This window comes from Pongo pygmaeus, chromosome 11 (genome assembly GCF_028885625.2).
Source record: "Pongo pygmaeus isolate AG05252 chromosome 11, NHGRI_mPonPyg2-v2.0_pri, whole genome shotgun sequence".
Classification (NCBI taxonomy): Eukaryota; Metazoa; Chordata; class Mammalia; order Primates; family Hominidae; genus Pongo; species Pongo pygmaeus.
Genome location: NC_072384.2, coordinates 135,553,153 through 135,572,117, shown reverse-complemented (window position 1 = coordinate 135,572,117; position 18,965 = coordinate 135,553,153). Strand labels below are relative to the sequence as shown.

Below are 18,965 nucleotides of genomic sequence, written 5' to 3'. Positions count from 1 at the left end.
TATGGAGCCATGAGAAGAATTCCTTGTTGCAATGAGCGCAGCTCCAGTACCACTTAGAGAAGTGCAAGGCTGCAGCAGAAGCTGCAGGGCTGGAAGGTCGAGGACTGCTGCAGGAGACTCCAAGCAGGCAGGGAAGATGGGAAGCCCACGTGTCAGGGTGCAGTGGTGAGACCCCAGCTCCACACCCTCTTGGTGTCAGGGCCTTCCCCTCATCCTCCAAGGAGTGTCTCCTGCTGTAGGTCTGGACTCATCCTCCTGATTACCCACCTGGCAACCTCCAGCCCACCCTCACACCTCATCTGCGATCTTAGGTTCCCCACCTGCCACAACACAGCCCTATCCTGCTCCCCAGTCTGGTCCCGGTTAAGCACCTTGTTCACCCTGGAATTGAGACCTGGCCCCCTGTGTGGGGGAGAATAGTATCATGGCTGAGACAGTCTGCACTTTACTCCCGGCTCCTGCACTTCCCAGCTCACGCAAGTCCCTAAACCCCATGGTTCCTCAGTTTCCCGATCTGTTAAACAAAGACAGTAAGGGTCCCTCCCATGTGTTGTAAGGTTGTAAAGTGCTGAAAACACAGGATAGCATGCAGCCCTATTCTATTACTATTATTACTGTAAGCATAATATATGTGTTATGCATGAACACCAAACAAGAATCAGAAAGAGGGAATACATAAACATGATTAGTTAGCAAAGAAGGATTACGTATTTTTAATATTTCTACTATCAAGAATAATGTTACCTTGATTAAGCAAAGCTTTTTTTACATTTTCTGCCAGACAGGCAATGTTCACATTAGTTTGACACCAGGGCTATTTGCCGCCAATGAAAATAACTATTTCCAAAGTTTCAAAAGACCCTTGTAATTCAAAGGAATATTAGAGAGTCAAAATGATGTCCAAGTCACAGGCATCCTCAAATGCAGAATGTGAAATAGAGTTCGCAGAAAATTAAAATCAACATGCCGGTGCCTTGTGTCTCCAATTCCCCTCGGTTAATATCCAGACCTAAGTGCCACACACAAGATTTACTGCGTGGTATTTCAGATAACTTGCTGTGTTCACGGACACATTAATTATCCTCTTGGCTTTAGTTTCATCATGAAATTTAAACAAAACCATTTACTCCACTGAGTTTTCCCGAGGATTAAGAAAGTGAAATAACCTAGTACAGTGACTGCCTGTAGCTGCTCTACAAATTTTAGCCACCACCTCCCTTTCTCCTCTTTTTTATTTTTATTTTTTTAAACAGAGTTTCACTCTGGTTGCCCAGGCTGGAGTGCAATGGTGCAATCTCGGCTCACTGCAACTTCCACCTCCTGGGTTCAAGCGATTCTCCTGCCTTAGCCTCCCAAGTAGCTGGGATTACAGGCCATGCCCGGTTAATTTTGTATTTTTAGTAAAGATGGGGATTCACCATGTTGGCCAGGCTGGTCTCGAACTCCTGACCTCAAGTGATCCACCTGCCTCGGCCTCCCAAAGTGTTGGGATTACAGGCGTAAGCCAACGTGCCCAGCCTCTTTCTCCTCTTTTCTCCCGAAGTATTTTAAATTTACAGTTTACTTTGTTTCCTTAAAGACAATGGGAGGGGTCAGGTGTGGCTGGGCAGATGACCATCCTCAACCTCGCCAGACCAAATCTCAACCCAAACAACAATTGTTATTTTTGTACATTTCCTTCCAGACCCTATTTGCAAGCTCTACTGCATTGCCTATTTGCAACTCCTAGTAGCACAAAAGGACAACCACAAACAACCTGACAATCGAAGTCACACAAGCACAAGTTTTTCCCATAATGCCTAATTGGCAATCGTCGGCTGAGCAGTAAATCGGAATTTTGTCCTGAATGTTACTCACCTGTTAGTCGCAGCCCTCCAACACAGGTTTGCTGTGGGAATCACTGCCATTTTACCCATCTTCCTGCTCATGAAAATAACCCCCATCTTCCCAGAATAACAATCTGACTCCCAATTTAGCAAGCAGCCAATTTCTAGACAATTTGACTAATGACAAAAAAATCAGTGTTTATGACATCATCTCCCAGCTTTTCACTATTTCCTTTTCACCTTGAAAAACTAATGGTTTTCCTCTGAGCAAGCTGAGGACAGCCAGTTTTCCTATTGCAAAAGGTTGTATTCAAGTTTTCACAGAAGAGATGGGATTAGCCAGATTAATGTGGGTTCAACACAGAAGTCTCTCTGGATGGCCAGTACACTCAGCAGCTCATAGGGGTGCAGAGACAGTGGCTGTCAGGAGTCTCACCACCCAGCCTGGCCAGTTTCAGAAACTGACAATTAAAGCCAGGACACAACCTGCCCGCTGACCTTCCCTGAGGGGGAACTGCCGAGGAGTTCAAGGACTCAGCTGACCAGAGAGAGGTGCATTGATGCTGAGTGCCTCTTATGTGGTTTTCACTGGACAGTCTCCTCTTCTTCATTACCTCTTTTCTCGCTGGGATGAAAGAATGCTGTGACTCCTTTAATGATTCAACCGTCAGCTTAGTTTCTGAAGTGTTGTTTTGGGTAATAAAAGTAACTTTTAAAAGCTGTACGGGGTGGTTAATCAGGAGACAGTTTTATAAGAATCTCACAGCAGGCTGGGAGGGAGAAGTACCACATGTGGGTCACCTGTGGGGTCACGGGAGCACTGGGCTGGAAGACCGACTCTGCTACACGTAGTGCCAGGGCTGTGAAGATGGGATCTGGAACAGGATGTGGTGCACAGGGTAGCCTCCCCGCCAGGCCTCAATGATGGATGGGTCACCCCCTGTGCCAGGGAACCCGGAGCAGGTCACCCGGCCCCTTTCAAGTCGTGCTTACACATCTAATCACGTCTTCTCGGTGCCCTTAGATACAAGTTCAAAGCGAGGGAAGTGCAGAAGGACCTGTCCGATCCAGCCACCTGCCCCAGAATCCCTCCCAGGTGCTCTTGGGAAGGGGTCTCACTAGGGCCCTCTTTTGGTTCCTTGGACTCACCAAGCCACCCTGCCCAGAACCCACCAGAGTCCACTGCCCCCCTAAATCACCATGCACTTCCTGGCCTGCTCATTCTTCAGGTCCCCCTACTTAGTGGGGCTTCTTTAGGGATCCTGTCCTGACCCCCAACACAACCTCATGAACCCTGACCTTTCCCCTGGTGCACTTGAATGCCCCTTCTCCCCGGCTGGGCAGCGAACTCCCTGTGGGCAGACGCTGCGTCTGGTGGGCTCACCATTTATCTCCCCCACCCAGAATGCAGAGGGGATCAGCAGTGAGTCAAGGAATTAAAAGGGGTTAAAGCGTGAACAAGAGGAGGGAAAGAGCCAGGAACACATCCCAGAGAGTTAGAAAAGGGGTCAGCTCTCAGGCTTCATGTCAGGGCCCCTCCCCAGCCTCCTGAAGGTGTCCCCCACACTCAGAACAAAAAACCAGAACTCATGGACAGTTTCCCGCTTCTAGGCAGCCCCTGGGGTGTGCTGGGAATGCTGGCCAGTCCCTTATCCCCCTAGCTGGGGTTTCACGAAGCCCCAAAGTGCTGCCTCATGTTACCTATAGGTGGATGACTCACAAATACGGTGGTGCCAAGACCTGAGGAGGCAGCCAGGCCCTTGTGCAAAACTACACACAGGAGACAGGCCAAAAAATATTCCACCCATAAATTAGTTTTCCTCTCTTGCCAGAAAGAAGGCTTGCGACACCAGACCGCAGTCAAAGATCCAAATTACAGTCTTGCAATCAGCAGCAGGCATGACAAACTCTCCCCTTAGTGAACCCAGAGGTCCTGAAAACCAAGTCTGTGCTTTTACCAGATCAGATCCAACTGCAGTCCGTCTTGTCACAGCTGATCAAGTGACACAGCCACAAAATCACTCTGGACACCCATGACGACATGACCCTGGAGAACCTTGCAATGACAGTTCCTAAGCTGAACGCATGAAAACCATCACTCATCCCCTTCTAGGAGGGAGTGGGCCCTGAAGACTTCCCAGCAGAAACACCTCCTGGACTCTAGGACACACAGTTACTCCCAGATGTTAATGCTTCTGAAGCTGGCATGTTTGTGTGCATCGTAAAACTGAAGTATGCGCTTAAGGCATCAACATTACTCTGTTGACCCACCCTCCCGCTCCAGAAGCGCAGGACGCAAAGCACGTCAGGATCTGGAGAAACAGAAAGCATTCCCCCAAAAACGATGGGAACAAGTAAGGCTGCTCTTAAAGTTCACCAAGTTTTATACAACAGATTCTGGAACTCTTCCCAACGTCACTCCCTTTTGAGGTGCTTTTCTGTATAGTAATTATACAGTCACCCAACAATTAATATAATTATAAGTCCTTCATAGATCTTAAGCACAATAAAAGTAAAAGATTCATTCAAATGAGAAACTTAACATGCACGGAAAAATCTATATATCAAAGATGTTCATTGCAGTGTTGTTTATGATTTCAAAATAACTGGGAAGTGTCTATTCATAATCACTTGTTAAACAAACAGAGTACTTACCTATACAAACCTGACATGAAAAATGAGGATGCAAATCTGTATTTATTGATCTGAAAATATGTCAACAATTTTAGATAACAAGCTATTTTTAAAAGCATAGTACTGCTGGGCGCGGTGGCTCACGCCCGTAATCCCAGCACTTTGGGAGGCCGAGGCAGGTGGATCGCTTGGGATCAGAAGTTTGAGACCAGCCTAGCCAACATGGAGAAACTGCGTCTCTACTAAAATATTAAAATTAGCCAGGCATGGTGGCAAGTGCCTGTAATCCCAGCTACTAGGGAGGCTGAGGCGGGAGAATCGCTTGAACCCAGGAGGCAGAGGTTACAGTCAGCTGAGATCACATCACTGCACTCCAGCCTAAAACGTCTCAAAAAAAAAAAACAAAAAAAAAATAGTATTCATTCAATAAATACTTATTGAAAAATTGCTATGTGCCAGGTACACAGGGAAGACCACTCACTGTCTCAGCCTGTTTTTGTTTGGAAGCTCTACACTTCAAGCGAAAATATCTGAAAGACGCATACGAAAGGTCCAGGGTGGTCATCGTAGGTGGCAGAATTCCACTGATAGGATTTTTTTTTCCTTTTACATTTTCTAGTGTTTCTAAAACAAACATGTACAAACATGTAATTTATTGAGTAATTTAAAATACATAAGCAGAAAAGGTTTTATTTATTTATTTATTTTTGAAAAGAAGAAAGAGGCCAGGCACAGTAGCTCACACCTGTAATCCCAGCACTTTGGGAGGCCAAGGCGGGCAGATCACTAGAGGTCAGGAGTTCAAGACCAGCCTGGCCAACACAGTGAAACCCCCATCTCTACTACAAATACAAAAATTACTCGAGCGTGGTGGCATGCACCTCTAATCCCAGCTACTAGGGAGGCTGAGGCATGAGAATCGCTTGAACCTGGGAGGCGGAGGTTGTCGTGAGCTGACATTGGGCCACTGCACTCCAGTCTGGGTGAGAGAAAAAGACACTGTCTCCAAAAAAACAAAAAGCTGAAAGAAAATCACAAGGAACAATTCTGAAAACAACTCATATGTCTATAAAGTACTTACAGTGAACAAAAGATGTTTATCACCTCCCCACCCCACCCAAGAAGTCAGGGCAGGTAAAGACCTCTTGCAAACAAAGGCACAGGGGCCTCCGGCACTTGCTGCTGGTCCTTCTATGCTACCCGCCAGAGCCATATTCCACCCCAGGTCTGGGGACCTGTGGCCTCATCAAACACATCCCCCTCCTCACCCGCCCCCCACAACCCCACCTCCTCCAGGAACTTCAGGAACTGGGCAAAGTCAGCGTGGATGAGCCCTAAACCTTATTTAGACACTTAGGACTGCATCAAGCCCCTGATCCACACCTACGTGCTTTTTAAAGGTCAAGTTGAGCATCAAAAGAATATCAAATCCCTACACTCTGTTCAACTCAGATGCTGGAACATCACAGAAACTCTATTAACTCAATATCTAAGAATATACTATGGTACATGTACACAAGACAAAAGAAGCAAGGCATGAAGAACTGCACGCTGACAAGCATAGGGCTCAAAACCAACATGGGGGCCGGGCGCAGTGGCTCACGCCTGTAATCCCAGCACCCGGGGAGGCTGAGGCAGGTGGATCACCTGAGGTCAGGAGTTCGAGACCAGCCTGGCCAACATGGTAAAACCCCGTCTCTACTAAAAATACAAAAATTAGCTGGGCATGGTGGCGCACACTTGTAATCCCAGCTATTTGGGAGGCTGAAGCAGGAGAATTGCTTGAACTTAGGGGATGGAGATTTCAGTGAGCCAAGATCGCACCACTGCACTCCAGCCTGGGCGGCAGAGCAAAACTCCATCTCAAAAACAAACAAACAAAAACCACAGGGACAATGATGCAGCCAGATCCACAGCTAGCAGTACAGTGGCATTTAGTGTGATCTCATTTAAACTGCCCAACTCCAGGAGCGAAGTACGATGGTCATCATTTTAGAGATCAGAAGGCTGAGCCTCAAAGATGTCCAAAAATGTGACTGAGGTCATAACAGGAAGAGAAGCCAAATATTCGGACACAGACAGGTGTGTGGGGCTGAGACACCCCCTGCTCTTTCCCACTGTGATGTCCCCGCAATGAACCAGGTCCCAACAAAGAGCCATGGAGCTGCCACTGGAAAAAGGAACTTCTCATATTGCGGTCTGTGAAAAAGTCATTCCAGCTATTATTCCCCGACAATGGCTGGGAAACAAAAAACAATGTAAGAAGAACATGATGCGTGAGCCATGTAATTCTTACCAAGGATCTTCCTCCATACAACAACTTTCAGTTTTTGCAAATCAGGCTGTTTCATATTTGATTGATTTCGAAGAAACAGCTGTGTACAGAAGTGTCTCAGTGCGTAACACAGGGAAGAGACCAACAAATCTGGGAAGAATCCGAAACCACGGAAAAGTCCTACATTACACAGTGCAACTGAGCATTTCAAGTGTGTGTGCATGTGGTCCCAAACAGGAGCGTCTGCTTTCCCCCAATTTAGCAGTTCTGAAAATCACAGGTGGCTCCAGTAAGATACACATATAAGCAAAAATGGGCACTAAGTGAACTCTTGGAATTCTGTTTGTGATGACTAGCCAGTGCCTGATCTCCTGATGTCACCCAGAGGCAGCACCCCCTCACACAGGCCTGAAATGAGACCAAAATTCAGAATTGTGTTGATGTCCTAGTCCCACACTGTAAAGGAGAGAACCAATGGCTGCTGCTCTGTACTGAACCAGAACAGAGCATTCCTCTTATAAACATCTGAAATATCGATTCCCCAAACCACAAGATAAAAACAAAAACCCAACTTTCTCGAGGGGATATTTGGGACAGGGGTAAGGAAGAGTGAGACCAGACCACAGCGGTAAGAACCACAACCATATCTGTATTCACCAGTTTGCACTGGGGCATAGGCCCTGGGCCTAGCATTCTACATGAATTATGTATAAGTATTACATCAACTCCAATCATTATTTTCAGTTAGATCTGAACACAGTACCCTTATTTCCCATTTATGCACAGGACACATACAAATATTTGACGGCACTTGTCCATCAACTATGATTGTTAGGAGGATTTAAAAATGCTTAAATGTACATGCATTTTAATAATACTCCATTTATCTCTTAATCTTAAAGCTATTAAAAAATCAAATCCTCACCGGGCAAGGTGGCTCATGCCTGTAATCCCAGCACTTTGGGAGGCCGAGGTGGGCAGATCAACTGAGGTCAGGAGTTCAAGGCCAGCCTGGCCAATATGGTAAAACCCCATCGCTACTAAAAACACAAAAATTAGCCAAGCATGTTGGCATGTGCCTGTAATCCCAGCTACTTGGGGGGCTGAGGCAGGAGAATCACTTGAACCCGGGAGAGAGAGGTTGCAATAAGCCGAGATCGTGCCATTGCACTCCAGTGTAGGCAAGAGTGAGATTCCGTCTCAAAAAAAATAAAAAAGTCAAATCCTCTTACAAAGGGCAACAGTGGAAAATGGGTAAACAAAGGCGAAGTAAACCTACCTGAATTAAAAATTAAATTGCACAGAACTATGGAGACGGCCACTTGACTGTATTTATAAGTAAGCTGTTTATTATTCATAGGGAGGAATTACTTCTATCATATATTGTAAGTTTTACTGCCAAGATGTCAAGAAGAGAATATTGGAGTTGTCACTACATGGCTGTATGAAGTCACTACCCTAAGTTTTCACCTTGCCCAGCCACTCTCTCTCTCTCTCTCTCTCTCTCTGCCAGCTCTTTCATGCACTGGGCATCGTGTCTGAGGGGCTCCTGCGTATGGAGGATGCAGAGATAATAAAATGCAACTGCCCCCAAGCAGCGCCCTGCCTAGGGGGACAACAGACAGGTAAGAAAGCTAGGACACAGGCAGACCCAGGTGCAGGATCACTTGGGTGTGTCTGAGAAGGGAGTGTGAACTGGGCCTGGAAGAGAAAGTGAGTCCGGTGGATTGCGTCTTAAGGACAAATGGGCCCCCCTGCCAGCCCTCCACAAAGGCTAGTGGGAAAAAGTTGCAGATGTTATGATCTGAAAAAGCATTTGGGGAAGGTCTTTTAACCAGCTGCTCCTGGTGATCTACTCACACCCAGTGCTTCCCTCTCAGTATCTGCGGCCACTCCCCAGTGCACGGGTACCCCAAGGAGAATTTTCCGCCCTTGCTAGAATCCCAGGCTGACCCAACCCTGGCTCCCTCCTGCCCTGTCTCCACACCATCAAATAAAGTCCAATTTCTTTTATCACCAACATTCTTCTGCGTGGCCGCCACTCTGTGCTATTTCTTCTATTATAGGAGTTTCTCCACTACCACAGTGACAGGGTTCCAGTCCTCCCGTTCATAAATCCTCTGCACATGATAGACCCAGAACTGTCCCGTCTGCTTTGAGCTCTCAACCCCCTCTCCCCCTACCCCCATCTTTCTCCTCCTTGGCTTCAGGGCCACGCAGGGCACTTGTTCTCCCATCCCAGCTGCTCCTCCACTGGCTCCCCCTTAGCCTTCCTGCCGCTTCCGGGGGTGATCCAGCAGAGTGATCCTGGCCCCTGCTCTTCACGCTAGGTTCCCATGTGTGAGCTCTTCCACACTCACTGCCCAACTCTAAGGAAGTGAGCCCAGGCCCACCCTCTCCCAAACAGCCCTCCTCTGGCCAGCAGGACAGACCCTTCCCCAGACACCCCCCAGGGCGAGCACCTCCTTGAATCCTGCACCCCAGGGGCCTCGTGTGCCTCTCCCCAGTCCCAGCCCCGCTCACCACGGCTGGCTCTGAAGTTAAATGACGTTTCCCTCCCACATGCTTACTGCCTCCAAAGAAAGCTCTCACATTTTAAAATAATTTTACTGGTAATTATGATGGAGAAAAAATAATCAGCTTATGTGTGCACCCAAGCTCAAGGACTCTTACGAAGTGTTCAGCTATGGTCCTTGAGCGGTAGGGTTTCTCTTTCCTTCAACTGGGTGGTCCCAGTAAGCCCCTCTGCTTTAATATCTGAGAACAGCTCATCACACCCACCCAGGGGGTCTGCCTGGCTTCATCCTGACCCCCTGACTTCCTGGAAGGAAGATCCTTTTCCTTTCTAGACCAGCAGAAGCAACCAAAGCCAAACAAGTATGTGGTCCTCATCAGCGTAGGACACGTGCCCCTGGAGGAGGACAGACCTGCTGGGGGGAAGATGGGCTCAGCCTGCCTCTCCTAGCCCAGCACTTCCTCACCCGCTAAGAGGCTTCAAGGAAAAACATTCCCTGCTCTGCAAGGGAGATCTCACCTCCTTGGGCTCAAATACTGGGTCTGCCACGCCCTGCCCCAAATTGCACCCCCCCCTCAACTTTCTTGTTGAACAAATTCATCATCACATCCCTGGTGTTCAACGTGGATATACATTACAGTCACCCGGGAAGCTTTCCAAATCTACAGAGGTCTGGCCCCACACCCAGACATTCTGATTCAACTGAGGATGGGCCTGGAACATGGATTGTTGTTTTTTTAAGCTCCCGGGTGATTTTAAAATGCAGCCTGAGTTTTGAAGCCTTCTACTCTTGCTGGCCAAATTTGGTTACTCAGTAGTACCCAAATCCTTTTTCCTTACTGCTCCTAGGCAGACATGGACCAAGCAGAAGTGAGGCCACGATTTCTTCCATTAAACTGATGGGGGTGACGGAAGGGGAAGCGGGGTGTCGTGTGGGTGGGCTCAGTGCAATGAATGGTGAGCAGGACCCAGCTCTTCTTGGCTGACACAGATTGTTAACTATTTAGTAATGTTCCCAGCCCAAACTGGCAGTTTGAAATCAGGCTGGGCATGGTGGCTCACATCTGTAATCCCAGCATTTTGGGAGGCCAAGGTGGGCGGATCACCTGAGGTCAGGAGTTCAAGACCAGCCTAACCAACATGGGGAAGCCGGTCTCTACTAAAAATACAAAAATTTCCTGGGCGTGGTAGCGCATGCCTGTTGTCCCAGCTACTCAGGAGGCTGAGGTAGGAGAATAGCTTGAATATGGGAGGTGGAGGTTGCAGTGAGCCGAGATTGCACCACTGCACTCCAGCCTGGGTGACAGAGTGAGACTCAAAAAAAAAAAAAAAAAATTAGCCATGGTGGGAATATTTACATCACAGAAACTGGCAGATAGTGCAATCGAAGCTCTGCTTTCTCCTCAGAGAGCAGGTTTACTGGCACACTATGGGCTCAGGGACCTCCTACATTGGAGGGGCTAGAAAAGCTTCCTTCAGGCCTGCAGACTTCAGTAGCTCATAAAAATGGGGCAAGGGCAGGGCAACATGCCTCACACCTGTAAGCCCAGTGCTTTGGGAAACCAAGGCTGGAGGATCACTTGAAACCAGGAGTTCAAGACCAGCCTGGACAACATAGCAAGACCCCATTTCTACAAGAATAAAAAAAAAATAACTACCTGGGCATGCTGGTATGCACCTGTAGTTCCAGCTACTCAGGAGGCTGAGGAAGAAGGACTGCTTGAGCCCAGGAGTTGAAGGCTGCAGTGAGCTATGATTGAGCCACTGTACTCCAGCCGGCAACAGAGAAATCTCAACTCAAAAAAAAAAAAAAAAAAAAGAGGCAGAGTTGTCCTTAGTTATGCTGCAGATTTAATAAAAACTTGGAACCATAAAATCCTTTCAAAGGAAGTATTGTTCTCAATCTCTACAGAAGAGTTGGGCTAACAGGCTTCAGCAAAGAGAGCTCCCCTGAGATAAGCTTTTATTGCGCAGATAAGAATAATCTCATTAGTATGTCATTTATTTGATTGTAAAGAGGAAGGTGGAACCCTTATTGTACATTTACTTAACAGCCTTCCTATAATCTTAATCTCATTCTAGTGACCTCATGTGCCCAAACACCCTCTTTTCACAGGACAAGGAAAGACGTCGTACCAAATCCTGGGTTATCCCAACTTCAAAGTCACAATCTTCCAAATAAACCTTGCTTCACCCTGGCGACAGGGTGAGGGTTTCACGAACAAAGGTGCAAAATGGCTGTCTTCCATTTAGGCTGAGAAAGCGTCACATGTTTTAAAGATTTCATCACCTTCAGAGTACAAGCTATTTTCTAATTGTGTGAGGGAGGCTGGCACCCTGCTATTTGCATGCCTGTATCTTCAGGCTCCAATGTGTGACTGAGAGCCATTTGTTTCTTTAATTTCAGCACCCTGGGAGATGTGATGACGAACTCTGGACTTGGACAGATCCAGGTTCAAATCCCAACTCAAGCACTCATTAAAGTCTAAGCCTGGAGGAGTTTCTTAAATTCTCATAGCTTCCCTGTAAAATGAAACCCCTGGTAGTTTTCATCAGGATTCAAAAGGGCACACATGCAGCCTAGCATATGGTAAGCCCTCAACGAGTGGTACCTATTTCCATCCCTCAAAATACCCCAAACCTTAAATTAGAGGAATTCCGTACAGCAGTTCTACTTCCTCAAATCCACATGCTTCCTGATGACTTCAGGAGGCACTGTTCACCTGGAAGATGGCAGGCTGTGATGTTCTACATGGGATTTTACCTTTCTTAAAACACGGCACACAGCCTCTTTCTAAAGCGTATTCTGCCTTCTCTCGCCCTCTGAAGACTGATTATTGAGATTTTTCCCTTTAGCGAGGTCAGGTGGCATCAGGTGCTGGGTTATGTAACACGCGGATGCCCTCAGGGCCCACGGAGGAGCTGGTTTCAGCTTCCTGGAGGATACTGAATCAAGTAGCTGGATTGTTTCCTGGGTATTTGGGGGCTAGATGAATTGTTTTTCTGTCACTGCTCCACAGGGTGGTGGCAGAATGTGAGGCTTCTTTCGTGCAAATAGCTGGGGAGCCCAGAGACCTAGCCCAGCTCCCCAGAAGCTGAGTGTAAACGCTGCTTGGCCTGAGGCTCGCTCCTGGCCAGGAGCAAAGCTGACCCGTGCACTGAGAGTGCCCTGAGAACTCTATTTAGTGCTCGGTGACCTTTTCGGATTCCTGGTTGTCAGGCGGTGACCTCGCAACAGAGAAGACCTGATGCCCACCTCCAGGGCCTTGGGAAATGTCCCAGGGGCCTGACTCCAATTTTCAGAAGAAAAATCACAACACAGCCCAATTTAGGTGTGGAATTTGAAAATAATAAAGCTAAGGGAAATCCACATGGCTGGCCAATTGTAAACAGCAGCTCCTACTCGGTCAAAACAAGGCATGGTACCTGAAACAGGGAACTGGGAGGTCTGCCTGGAGCCAGGGACCAGGGACGAGGTCTGCAAGGGCCGCACTCTGGAGCTCTCAACCTTGTTTGGGTCAAGGGCTCTGTAAGAAGCTCCCCAGGAAGAGAAAGCACACACACCTCCCACGCAATTTCAGGGGAGCCAAGGGCTCTTAACTGGCCAGGATCCCAGGATTTAAAACCAGGAACACCTCCCAGGATTCAAGGGCGTAAACCACATTCACCATTCGCATATCTTATGATCAGACTAGAATCCAGCATTAGAATAAGAAGAAAGTCTATTCAAGCAGCCCAGAGGGAAATAATTCCAGGCTGCCGGATTAGCAAACAAGAGCAAGGGAGAAAATCCAGGAAGGTCCTCCCTCCACTGAGAAAAGTAAGAGCACAATACATTAACAGACAAGGCACCCGGTGAAGGATACTTTACCAGCAATTTTTCAGCCCACTTTCTGGGCTGAAAAAACCCCCTCTTGAGCTGTGATCTGCAACTAGACAGACCCTGATCAGATCCACGTGCTGGTGGAAAGGACAATTTAAAAAATGAAACTATCAAACGACAAACGGTTACAGAAAGAGGATCTTCTACCCTGATTACTTTGTTGTTGTGGGGGTGGCATGGGTGCTTGGGGACAAAAGGCATGCTGTGAAGTACCTCTCCCCACCTGGGCCTTTGGTACCCGGAATTGACAAATGGCATGGGTTCTTATTTATTGTTTTATAAGATCACTAAAATGTAGTCTTGGGACAACAGGAAAAAAATAATAATAAAGCTCACAGAAGTGTCCTGGGCTTCTCCGCAGCCAGTCATTGTTCATTTAGTAAACAAGTGAGCCATACAAATCCCTAGGAAGCCAGGTTTGTTCAGTTTATGCGTCCTCCCAGAACTAACTGTTCTTTCGGATAAGCACGGCCCGGGCACTCCACAGACCCACAAACATCAGGCAGTGGGCAATCTGGGGTCCCGCCTAAATGTCACTGCCCCCTTACTTTAAGAAATCCGCCTACATGCAGAAAGCAGAGGTGGGGGAGGGGGATTTGAGAGCGCTGCCTCCTCCCAAGCTTCCCACTCTGAGGGATTTGGCCGAGTCCCGAGGGCACTGAGCAGGGAACCAGGAATATTGTCCTCAGGGCTCCACTGGACATTCCTGGAGTCTGTTTCCTGGGCAGGACCGCCAGGTGAGAGGCAGCCTATTACACTGGATGACCACTGCAATGAGGAACAGTAAAATGTTCCCCAGCGCCTTAAAGTACAGCCGCTGTCCATCCACGGATGTCAAAACGCTCTGCAAACCACCCATTAATTTTTATGGTGGCCTGAGAAGCAGATAGAGAATCATTACCTTCATTTTTACAAGGCAAGGAACCAAAACCACAGAGGGCGGTGAGGATCCAGGCCTCTCCCATCATTCCATCTGGGCCACGGATCTCAAGGAAAGCCCCAGCCCACTGGGAAGGGGACTCGTGGCCAGCAGAGATGCTGCCCGGGTAGGGAGCAAGGAAAAAACCCAAACTTTGGAGCTCAGAGACGATCACGAGGGTGAGAAGGGGCGGCTGCATTCAGGGATTCTCTGGTTTAGGCAAGAATGGCTCCAGTTCTAACTTAATGTTCAAATTTGCCAGGCTGTGACAAGGCTGGTAAAAAATGTGGGATTGGGGATGGTTTCCTGTTTGCTGTTTATATTTCTCTTTATCTCTAGCTTTCTGCCCTGAGCATACATTGTTTCTGTAATCAGAACAAAAGTTATGCGAACTTTATTATTATCACGGATAAATTCTATAGTTCCAATCTGCCTACTAACTTGGAAAGAATAAGCAAGAATACAATCTCGCACAGTGTTCTTTTACGTATTTCATTGATCCATCAGGTTCCACGACCCTCTGCTCGCTGAGCCCGGCGGCTCTCCCGCGGCTCCTCCCGCGCGGCATCTCTGGGCGCCCGACACCCGGTCAGGGCCAGCTGGGCCTGTCCCCAACCCCCGTCTACACCGCCGGCCCCGGGCTAGGAGCCGCGAGACCCAGGGTTGGGGTTCCAACAGACACCCGCCCGTGCCGCGGAGCGGGCTTCTCGGTAAACATCACTCAGAGAACAACGCGCCTCTATCCCAGCCGGTCCCCGCCCGCGGGCCGCCGGCGCTGTCACCTCGCGGCTGCTCAGTCACCCGATCGCCAAGCCAGAAACCGGAGTTTTCAATTTCATCCTCACAGGAGGGATCTCCGAAGAAGTTGAAATATGCATTGTCACCAACAAGTTTAACCGGAGACCGCACGTCCTTCCCTCCTCCCCAGCGCCGCGCGAGGGGGGCGCCCCGACCCCTCCACGCCCTCCCGTGGCCCCCACGGCCCCCACGAGCCAAGCGCGCCCCCCGATTCGCGCCCGAGGACGCGTCCGGTTGCCCAGGGAGGCCACCCCGCAGGGCCGCCCGCCGGGAAGTGGCCAGAGCCGGGGTTGGGGGGCGGCCCGAGCGCACGCGGAGGGCTCCGAGAGGGGCTCGGCGTCCGGAACCCCGGGCCGGATCCCTGCCCGCCAGCACCAGGGAGACCCGAGCGCCCGGGGGAGCAGCGAGGGGCGCGCGAGGCTTCCCCGAAGCCGCCCCGCGCCCAGGCACCCGCGCAGCCCCGAACTCAGGCGGCGGTGGCACGATCGGCGCCCGCAAGGGAGTGCAAAGCCCCGAGCGCGACCCCGCGCTCCCGCCGGCCCCCAGGGCCCTGCCGCCCGAGGCGCTCCCCCGCCGCCGCCTGCCTACCTGGCTCGCATGGCGTCCCCGCCAGCTCCTGCGGCTCCGCTCGTCGGCCAGCGGCTCGGCCCAGCCGGGGGCGCGCGCGGCTCCGCGGGACTCACGGCGGCGGCGGCGGTAGTGGCGAGGGGCCCGGACCGCCGACAGTGCCGGGCGCGCTGGGCCCCCGCCTCGGCGGGCGGAGGGTGGTCCCGCGCCGGGGCGGGGGCGGGGGCGGGGGCGGGGCGGGGTCGCTGGGGGCGGGGCCGGGACCGGAGCTGAGGCCGCGGAGGGGTGGTCCCGCTCCGGGGCGGGGCTTCGGGAGAGGGGAGGGGCGGGGCGCGGCCGCCCGAGGCTGGCGAGCGTGGGGCGGGCTGGGGGTGGTGCGGCGGCTCCGGGTGCCGGCGGGGCTCCAGTCTGGGCGCCTCCTCTTCTTCCTCCGCCCGGAGCCAGCCAGGGTAGCGGGGCCCTGGACGCCCGGCACCCTCGGGTCTGGGTCCCCGGTACCAATAAGGTCTGGGTGCTGGCCCGCCCTCCTGTGCCCCCCCGCATCCCCATCTCCCACCCCTTCTCCGGGAACCCCTAGCGAGGACCCCTGGGGCGGTGCCGTTCCCCCCGCGAGCGGGCGTGGGCGAGGGTCGCGCCGCGTTCGGAGACGCTTTACTACACCTTGGCGGAGGACAGTGGAGGGAAGGCAGGCGCGAGGCTGCGGGGGCGGGCGCGAAAGTTACAAACTAACAACAGGGAAGGCAGTCACGGTGAAAATCATAAAAGGAGGAGAGTTTCCTGCGAAGCGGAATGCAGATTGAAGGGCTCTGGTCGGAATCGTTTACACTTCGTCTGACCTGGGCGCCTCTGGGCCCCCGGCGCGTAAAACAGGCCTGGCACGTAGTAGGCGCTCCATCAATGCCCGGTGAGTGAACGCACCACTTAACTATGTGGCCAGCAACGTCTATGCACCGACACATCTAATCCTAAAAAAAAAAAAAATCCTAATTTTGGCTAGTCCATTTCACACGAGTAAACTAGAGCTCGGAGGGTTGGTTCGCCACAGCAGGAGAAGAGTAGAACCAGAATCTGAACCGAGGCCGACTCCAGAGGCTGGGGTCTGACCACTGCGCCACTGCCTGGGGCCCTCGGGACTGCGCCCACCCCCACCCCGGGAACCCGGAGCCCAGGAGAAAGCGCGGGTGTTTGCCGGGGAAGAAGCCAACATTTGTTGCTCCTGGTCCTGAGCGAGACACACACAATCAGTCCTCACCATTAACCCCGAGGCAGATATTGTTATTGTCCCCATTTTATAGGTGGCTGGAGACGTGAAGCACTATATTATGATCGCATGGGGTGTGCCAGAGTCTGAATTCAAACCGGGTATGTTCAGACTCCCGAGCCCCTGCGGCTGCCCCCTAAGCCCTGCTGCTCCTGCCGTCTGGGAGACCTTCCTTTCCCTAACGAATCTGGTTTTCTGCCACTCCATTTAAAGTCTGTGTTCAAGTTTCAGGAGACACAGGTGGACAGAGACACTGACCTAAGGCTCGGGAGAAGGGTGGACATTGCTGTTCTGATTTCGGTGTCATCTGTGTGTAGATCTTGGAATTCCTGAAAATGGATACGAGTATCCCTAAAATACATGCCGCAGATTTTAAAAGGAGGCAGTGAGGCGAAGGGGCAGGTGGAGGAAGCAGAGAAGCCTCCGAGCAGAGGAGAGTTTGTGGGTGGCTAGGAGGTCTGATTGGTGTAGGGATGTCTAGAGTGTGCTTGAATCTCTGGCAAGTTATCTCGCCTCTCTGTGACTCAGTTTCCTAAATGAGTGTGAAAATGAAAGGCAGCATGTAAAGTGCTCAGCCGACTGCCTGGCACATAGTAGCTTTCAATAAGTTTTAGCTACTGTTAGTACTGATATCCCAAATAACATCCACACTGTGTTTTTTAAAAAAATGCCTATAAAAGCATTGAAAAAGACAAGCCAATAGAAAATGGACAAAAGCTATGTAGGTAATTCCTGAAATGCCACAAATGGCTCAAAGCATGAAAAGCTCCTTGACTATACTAGTGAGGGAACTGAGGCAAAACATACACACACAAAAAACAATCGAGTAAGAAAATTCAAGGCCTGTCCAGGCAGCTCAGTTCACTGAGCAGAGAGGGAGAAAGATACCCTAAAAATCACAAAGAACAAAGTGCCGTGGAAACGCAGGATAGAATGTGAATAAACAAAGCATTACAGATTTCGCCTGGGGAAGCAGAGAGCGTGTCTTACCATGTCCACATATGTGTGCGCAGTACTTGCTACAGTCATGCCTCAGGCATCCTCAAAACAGTCCACATCCTAGAGAGGAATTAACAGAGGTCAGAATGTTTAAACAAAGTGGTTAAAAAAAAGAAAAAAAAAAAATAAGAACACATTACCTTATATTCTTACTACAGTAACTGGAATTCTTCTTCAGCTGGTATGAGCCGGGGAGACATTACTGGTTTAGCTGTAAGTTGTTTATGAACTGTTTTCTTTTTGTATCCTGGAAGGCAGAAAGGTCTCTAGATGTTGCTTCCTGTTGAATATGTGCTTTTTTTCCCCCAGTTTTTGTTACTTGCTCTTCTAAAGGCCTCTGGATCAAAAGAAAAAAATGAGCTATTCATTCATAACATTCAATTATTCAATAAGCCTTTCCAGTGGGAACACATACAGCAAAATCCATAACTTGGGTTTTGTTTTTTTTTTTTAGTACAGAGATAACACATTTGTTTCAAAGGATTAAAATGATTAGAGAAATGTATAGAGTAAAAAGTAAGCATCGATCCTAAGTTCCTACCCTTTCCCAGATTCCATAGTTAACAGTGAATTATACTCCACCAGAGGTTTTCCCCAAGCGTTTGCACGTGTTGGGTGTGTGCATGTATAGATGATACATATGTGCATGATGTGTGTGGGTATATATACATGCGCATGCACCTATGTAGAAAGACAGTGTGGTGGGTTCTAAAATCAGGCTGCCCAGCTTTGAATGCCAGACCCACCACTCACCTGCTGGGTGACATAAAGCAGGGCCACTCAGTACCAGTGTTCTCACCTTGAAGTGGGTACAGTGCTCACCAGGATTAATGGAAGTGCTGCATGGAGACTGCTTAATGTAGTGCTGGGCGCACGGCACATTGTTTACAAATATAAGCTGTTACTATTTGTATTTACACACACATATACGTCATTCTTTGTTTTACATTAATAAGTTGAAGACAGTGAAATTTGGACGTCTCAAAAGGACTCCACTTGGCAAATCTCTTGGTGAGCACGGGCTCCTCTGTGTTGGGGTGTACTCAGTGTCTCTGTTGTCTAGGAAAGTAAGATGCACACAGATGTGCAGGGAAAGATTGGAGTAGGTTTGACAGTCAATGTGCTGCGTCTGTTACTAACACCAGCAACAGTTCAATCACACCAAGCACCACCAATTCATTCCAGGGACTTCTCAGAATAGATACAACACTCCCAGAAAAAGCAGCTCGGGCAAGAATAACTCCCAAGTAATATACACTATCCCCGAACTCTACATAAGCTCTCTAAT

The 18,965-nt window shown here is 49.7% G+C and overlaps 1 protein-coding gene across 2 annotated transcripts in view; it reads right to left on the bottom strand.

The window, feature by feature from the left end:
• Positions 1–15,627, bottom strand: part of SH3BP4 (SH3 domain binding protein 4) — a 103,582-nt gene extending 87,955 nt beyond the window's left edge. Inside the window, exon 1 of one of the 2 annotated variants that reach the window (XM_054478159.2) lies at positions 15,439–15,627. The gene's annotated coding sequence lies outside the window, so the exon portion shown is untranslated. The remainder of the gene's footprint in view (positions 1–15,438) is intronic. The other variant, XM_054478165.2, reaches the window with a different exon arrangement.
• Positions 15,628–18,965: the final 3,338 nt, after the last annotated feature.